This window comes from Triticum aestivum, chromosome 2D, assembly GCF_018294505.1.
Source record: "Triticum aestivum cultivar Chinese Spring chromosome 2D, IWGSC CS RefSeq v2.1, whole genome shotgun sequence".
In the NCBI taxonomy this organism is placed as follows: domain Eukaryota; kingdom Viridiplantae; phylum Streptophyta; class Magnoliopsida; order Poales; family Poaceae; genus Triticum; species Triticum aestivum.
This window is the reverse complement of record NC_057799.1, coordinates 445,186,162-445,192,870: the sequence shown is the minus strand read 5'-3', so window position 1 is coordinate 445,192,870 and position 6,709 is coordinate 445,186,162.

Sequence of the window (6,709 nt, the reverse complement as noted above, 5' to 3'; positions counted from 1 at the left end):
ACCCTCAAACTTTTTGGGCACTCTTCCATACCAAAATCATTGCCACATGATAATATTCAGCTCCATTTTCCTAGTAAATCTTTCTCAGAAAGTTTCCAAAGTTTCTATCTCGAGAGAAGCTTTGTGAAGTAAGTACTAGCTAGGCTTGCCCAAATGATCTAGAAATTTACCAAGGCATGACCATACCTATGTAACTTACCTACACCAAATTTGAGCTCATTTCATTTATCCAATTTCTCTCGCTAATTTTCCCAAGTTTCTGTCCAGAGAAGAGCATTGTGAAGGAAGTACCACTTTGGCATGTCGAAATGGTAGTTATTTCCTATGCCCAAATAACCATCCTCCACCAAATTTCAACTCAATCGATTCATTATTTTGAGCCAGCTTCAACATTCATATTTATGTCCAATGTGGTACTTTGCAAAGCAAGTACCACCTAGGCTCCTCCATTTGAGCTAAAAATTTGTGAAGACAGTCTTCTTAGTAGATGATCATCCTCAGCCAAAACTTACGCCCATTGGCCATGTGCATTTCTCGTACTGCTAATCAAACACTTTGCTGGTAATTCATGTTTGAGCATAGTTCGGTCTCCTCGTGAGAATCTTCTACTGTCATTTTGTTCCTAGAACCTACATGGGGAGTGCCCGACCTACTAGACATGCCTAGGCTGCCCAGATCGCATGGAAACGCCACGGTCACGCGGTGACCACGCGGCGGGCATGCGAGTTTACGCGCTCTGGAGTTGGGGCCCTCAGCCACCGTCCAAACCTCGACATATCGCCACCAACCCATGAATTTCTGATTAAATAGATACTTATGTAACTAGAAATGATTTTTGGAAAAAAATAAAGAGGAAACTATGAGGCAGTTGCAGTTCAAATTTGACCTGCTTCCTACTAAACCAGTGGAAATTTGTCTTTTTCACGAGAGGTGGATAAAAGCTTTTGACACCCAACCATTTGGTCAATTGTGCATTAAACATGTCCTAGTATTTTAGAAAATTCATTTGGTACAATTTTGCAACAGTTATATGGTAGGCCCTTCACAAAAAACTCATTTGGGGCACTCAAAAATGGAAAATGAAATTTCCGTCCAAAGAAAATGAAAATTTTCTTAGGCAACATTGTTTGTCATTCCAATATGCACCCTTTTGCACAATATTAGATCATTTAAACAAACTATGCCAAGAATGTGGCCATAAGATTGAGCATTTGGGTTGAAAGCCATGAATCTTCACACATGATAGCTCACTTATGAGAACACTTTTTAAAAATAATTGTCGTATTACAAGTTTATTATTTTTCCTGGTAACTTAGTCACATATAATGACACAAGGCAAAGGTTTTCCAATTTTTATTTTTTTATTTTTTATGCCCATTTCAAAATGTGGTCAAAACAGCGGGAATGACCGTTCCAAGTTAGTGGTTGAATCTTGGAATTTTTTTGGTGTTTATCTGATTAAATAGATACTTAAGTACCTAGAAATGATTTTTGGAAAAAATAAAGAGGAAACTATGAGGCAGCTGCAGTTCAAATTTGACCCGCTTCCTACTGAACGACGGAAATTTGTCTTTTTCACGAGAGGTGGATAAAAACTTTTGAAAACCAAACATTTGGCCAATTGTGCATTAAAAATGTCCTAGTATTTTAGAAAATTCATTTGGTACAATTTTGCAACAGTTATACGGTAGGTCCTTCACAAAAAAACTCATTTGGGGCACTCAAAAAGTGGAAAATGAAATTTCCGTCCAAAGAAAATGAAAACTTACTTAGGCAATATTGTCTGTCATTCCAATATGCACCCTTTTGCACAATATTAGATCATTTAAACAAACTATCGCATGAATGTGGCCATAAGATTGAGCATTTGGGTTGAAAGCCATGAATCTTCAGACGTGATAGCTCATTTCTGAGAACATTTTTAAAAAATAATTGTCGTATTACAAGTTTATTATTTTTCCTGGTAACTTAGTCACATATACTGACACAATGCGAAGGTTTTCCAATTTTTTGATTTTTTTGAATTTTTTATGCCCGTTTCAAAATGCGGTCAAAACGACGGGAATGACCGTTCCTAGCTACTGGTTGAATCTTGGGATTTTTTGGTGTTTCTCTGATTAAATAGATACTTCAGTACCCAGAAATGATTTTTGGAAAAAAATAAAGAGGAAATTATGAGGCAGATGCAGTTCAAATTTGACCCGCTTCCTACTGAATCGACGGAAATTTGTCTTTTCCACGAGAGGTGGATAAAAGCTTTTGACACCCAACCATTTGGTCAATTGTGCATTAAAAATGTCCTAGTGTTTTAGAAAATTCATTTGGTACAATTTCAGTTATTTGGTAGGTCCTTCACAAAAAAACCTCATTTGGGGTACTCAAAAAATGGAAAATGAAATTTCCGTCCAAAGAAAATGAAGACTTCCTTAGGCAACATTGTTTGTCATTCCAATATGCACCCTTGTGCACAATATTAGATCATTTGAACAAACTATGCCATGAATGTGGCCATAAGATTGAGCATTTGGGTTGAAAGCCATGAATCTTCACACATGATAGCTCATTTATGAGAACAGTTCTTTCTACCTGATTACGACCAATATAAATGGTCATGAGGTTGTGAACATGGATGCATTGGTACTTAAGGTGTCGCTCAAGGTGGGCTTGGGCCTCGGTGGAACGAGGCCACCTTCTTTTAAAAAAATATGTGTGCCATGTAGGCCTCGGCCCATCTAGGAAGAAATGTGGGATGCCCTCATATTACTCAAAAAGGACATATATTCAGCCCAACGAAAATAGGAAAATATCAAGTTTTTCATTAGAATAGGAAAATAATGAACTCCTTCGTGAATATTGCTATATGGTTTAGCAATTAGAAAACTAAACATGTAATTCAAAAAAATGTTAATGTCAATACGTATTTCAAAAAATGTAATCACGTGTTTAAAAAACTAAATGTGTGCATTTGAAAAGTTTCATGCATATAAAAAATGATAATCATAAATAATATTAGATATGTATAAAAAATAATGATCAGTACATATATATGAAAATTTTACAATATATATATATGGAAAAGTAGATAACAAAACAAGATTTTCTAAAAATGTTAATCATGTATTTAAAATTTTCTAACCAATATCAACAATGTTTTATATGTATACAAAAATGTACAATGTGTAAAAACAAATATAGACATCAAAACCTATGTATGAAAAGATATTTTTATTTCGGGAATACATGAAAATATGTTAATCATGTATTTGAAAAAAGTTAAACATATATAAACAATATGTACAATGTGTCTTAAAAAATGTAGACATGTGTTCAAAATATTAGACATCAAAATATTTATTACAAATGTTAATGATGTAACTAAAAACCGTTTAATATCTATAAAAAATGTTTCTAGTGTACACAAATTTGTTCATAAAATGTGGTCTAAAATTCTTGAAAAATGGAGAATTTTTTTTACAACAAATATTTGTTAGGTTCTTCACAAAAAAACTCATTTTGGAAACTCAAAAAATGGAAAATGAATATGCGGAAATTTGTCTTTTTCACGAGAGATGGATCAAAAACTTTTTACACGCAACTATTTGGTCAATTATGCATTAAATATGGCCTAGTATTTTAGAAATTTGATTCGGTCCAATTTTGTAACAATTATTTGATATGTTCTTCACAAAAAAAACTCATTTTGGACGCTCGAAAAATGGAAAATGATTTTTTCGTCCAAAGAAAATGAAAACTTCCTTAGGCAACATTGTTTGCCATTCCAATATGCACCCTTGTGCACAATATGACATCATCTGAACAAACTATTCCATGAATGTGGCCATAAGATTGATCATTTGCCTTCAAAGCCATTGATCTCCACACATGCTAGCTCGTTTCTGAGAACATTTTTTTTAATATTTTGCCGTATCACAAGTTTATTATTTTTCCTTGTAACTTGGCCACATATAATGACATAATGAGAAGGTTTTCCAATTTTTTGGATTTTTTGAATTTTTCATGCCCGTTTCAAAATGCGGTCAAAACGGCGGGCATGACCGTTGCTAGCTAGTGGGTGAATCTTGGAAAGATTTTGGTGTTTCTCTGATTAAATAGATACTTTTGTACCTAAAAATGATTTTGGGGAAAAATTAATAGCAAACTATAAGGCAACTACAGTTCAAATTTGACCCATTTCCTACTAAATCGGCGGAAATTTTTCTTTTTCACGAGAGGTAGATAAAAACTTTTGACACCCAACCATTTTGTCAATTGTGAATTAAATATGACCTAATATTTTCGAAATTTGATTTGGTCCAATTTTGCAACAAATATATGGTAGATCCTTCACAAAAAAACTCATTTTGGGCATTCAAAAAATGGAAAATGAATTTTTCGTCCAACGAAAATGAAAACTCCCTTAGGCAACATTGTTTGCCATTCCAAGATGCACCCTTGTGCACAATATGAGATCATTTGAAAAAACTATGCCATGAATGTTGCCATAAGATTGATCATTTAGCTTGAAAGCCATGAATCTTCACACATGATAGCTCATTTCTGAGAGCAATTTTTTAAAAGGTTTGATTTATTACAAGTTTATTATTTTTCCTAGTAACTTGGCCATATATAATGACACAATGCGAAGGTTTTCCAATTTTTTGATTCTTTTTGAATTTTTTATGCCCGTTTCAAAATGCGGTCAAAACGGCGGGAATGACCGTTCCTAGCTAGTGGTTGAATCTTGGAATTTTTTTGGTGTTTCTCTGATTAAATAGATACTTTTGTACCTAGAAATGATTTTTTGAAAAAATAATTAGCAGTTACTAAAACGACAGAAATTTGTCGTTTTCACGGGAGATTGATCAAAACTTTTGACACCCAACCATTTGGTTCATTGTGCATTAAACATGGCCTAGTATTTTATAAAATTGATTTGGTACAATTTTACAACAAATATTTGGTAGGTCCTTCACAAAAAAACCTCTTTTCGGGCACTCGAAAAATGGAAAATGAATTTTCCGTGCAAAGAAAATGAAAACTCCCTTAGGCAACATTGTTTGGAATTCCAAGATGCACCCTTGTGCACAATATGAGATCATTTGAACAAACTATGCCATGAATGTGGCCATAAGATCGATCATTTGGCTTGAAAGCCATGAATCTTCACACATGATAGCTCATTTCAGAGAACAATTTTTTAAAAGGTTTGTTGTATTACAAGTTTATCATTTTTTTATGGTAACTTGGTCACATATAATGACAAAATGCGGAGGTTTCCCATTTTTTTGATTTTTTCGAAAATTTTTATGCCCGTTTCAAAATGTGGTCAAAACGGGAATGACCATTCCTAGCTAGTGGTTGAATCTTGGAATTTTTTTGGTGTTTCTCTGATTAAATAGATACTTTTGTACCTAGAAATGATTTTTTGAAAAAATAAATAGCAAACTATGAGGCAGCCGTAGTTCAAATTTGACCCGCTTCCTGCTGAACTGGTAGAAATTTGTCTTTTTCACGAGAGATTGATCAAAACTTTTGACACCAAACCATTTGGTCAATTGTGCATTAAACATGGCCTAGTATTTTAGAAAATTGATTTGGTACAATTTTACAACAAATATTTGGTAGGTCCTTCACAAAAAAACTTCTTTTCGGGCACTCAAAAAATGGAAAATGAATTTTCCGTGCAAAGAAAATGAAAACTCCCTGAGGCAACATTGTTTGGAATTTCAAGATGCACCCTTGTGCACAATATGAGATCATTTGAACAAACTTTGCCATGAATGTGGCCATAAGATTGATCATTTGGCTTGAAAGCCATGAATCTTCACGCATGATAGCTCATTTTTTAGAACACTTTTTAAAAATAATTGCCGTATTACCAGTTTATTATTTTTCCTGAAAACTTTGTCACATATGATGACACAATGCGAAGGTTTTCCAATTTTTTTCATTTTTTATGCTCGTTTCAAAATGCGGTCGAAACGGCGGGCTTGACTGTTCATAGCTAGTTGTTGAATCTTGGAAACCTTTTCATGTTTCTCTGATTAAATAAATAATTTTGTACCTAAAAATGATTTTTGGGAAAAATAAATAGCAAACTATGAGGCAGCTGTTGTTCAAATTTGACCCGCTTCCTATTGAATCGGCGGAAATTTGTTTAAATGAACAAAAATAGCTAGAAGGATCGGAGATGCATACAAATTGGCGATCATCCATAAAATGTGGTCTAAACTAAGTGAAAATTTTAATGATGCCATTTGCAAAATAATTTTGCTAGTTGCTTCACAAAACCCCCTGTTTTTAGCACTAAGAGATAATTTGAATAAATACCTCATGTTTTGAACCAATCAGGAAGCAGCCCACGGATCACCCCCTGTAGTCGATCTGAGCCGTCCACACTCTCCCTCAGTCCCTCGATCCATCGTCTCTCGCTCACCTCTCACCTCTCGTCCCTCTCCCACCAACCCTCCCTCTCTCCCTCCCCGATCCAGATCGCCGCCGCCTCCCCCCTCTCTCTCCCCGATCCAGATCGGCCGCCTCTCCTCCCTTCCTTCTGCCACATCCCTATCTCTCCTCCTGTCACCGGCGGCGGCGCCCTCCTTCCCTCACGCTGCACCCAAACCTCCCTCCCGCTCCCAGCTTTTCTTCCTCCTCCGCCGCCTCTAGGGTTTCTCTCCCCGATCCCCAATCCCCTAGTGCTCCACTCCTT